Source organism: Echinops telfairi, unplaced genomic scaffold, assembly GCF_000313985.2.
Source record: "Echinops telfairi isolate 266 unplaced genomic scaffold, ASM31398v2 ScPeMD7_2291;HRSCAF=2852, whole genome shotgun sequence".
Taxonomy (NCBI): Eukaryota; Metazoa; Chordata; class Mammalia; order Afrosoricida; family Tenrecidae; genus Echinops; species Echinops telfairi.
The window spans coordinates 47,319,138-47,319,891 of NW_022106189.1; positions in this window are offsets into that span (position 1 = coordinate 47,319,138).

Consider the following 754-nt stretch of genomic DNA (forward strand, 5'->3'; position numbering starts at 1 on the left):
ACAGTGCTGTCCCCACGCAGATCCGACGTCCCAGAGACAGTGCTGTCCCCACGCAGATCCGACGTCCCAGAGACAGTGCTGTCCCCACGCAGATCTGACGTCTCAGAAAGACGGTGCTGACCCCCCTCCAGATCTGATGTCTCATAGAGACAGTGCTGTCCCCCCCTCCTCCATGCCACTGCAGCGGCCTGAGCTATGTGTGTCCAGGCACCCATCCATGGCGGCCCCAGGGCCCCCTGACACTTGGGGGAACTCAGAGTTGCCACCAGAAGGCCCTCTGCCCAGCTGGGCCCCGGCCTGGCATGCCCAGGGTGGACATGAGGGGGCATAGCCTCCCAGCCGCCCTTGGGATGACTCGGGCGCTTGCGTCTGCGGAGGACGCCCCCCGGGAGGCGAGTGGGGCCCCGTCCTGCCCTCTGAGGGGTCACCCTCTAGGAGAGGGGATCTGGGAGAAGAGGGCGTGGAGGTCCCACAGGGACCCCGCACTGAGAACAGAACCGGGCAGGCTCAGTGCTTCCTGGAAGCAGGACACACCCCAGGCCAGCGTCAGTCAGCGCATCAGCAGATTGAAGCGGGAAACATCAACTCGTCCGACCGTCCCAGTAGAAGCACGAGTTTCCCTTTACAAAATTCAGCAACCACTCAAACACGCAGGCCAGCTCTGTGGACAGACACCCCCGGACCTCCCATCTCGTGGTGGAGGGTCTGTGCCCGGCCAGCATCACTGCAGGGCGGGGCCTGTCCTCGCCCTGCC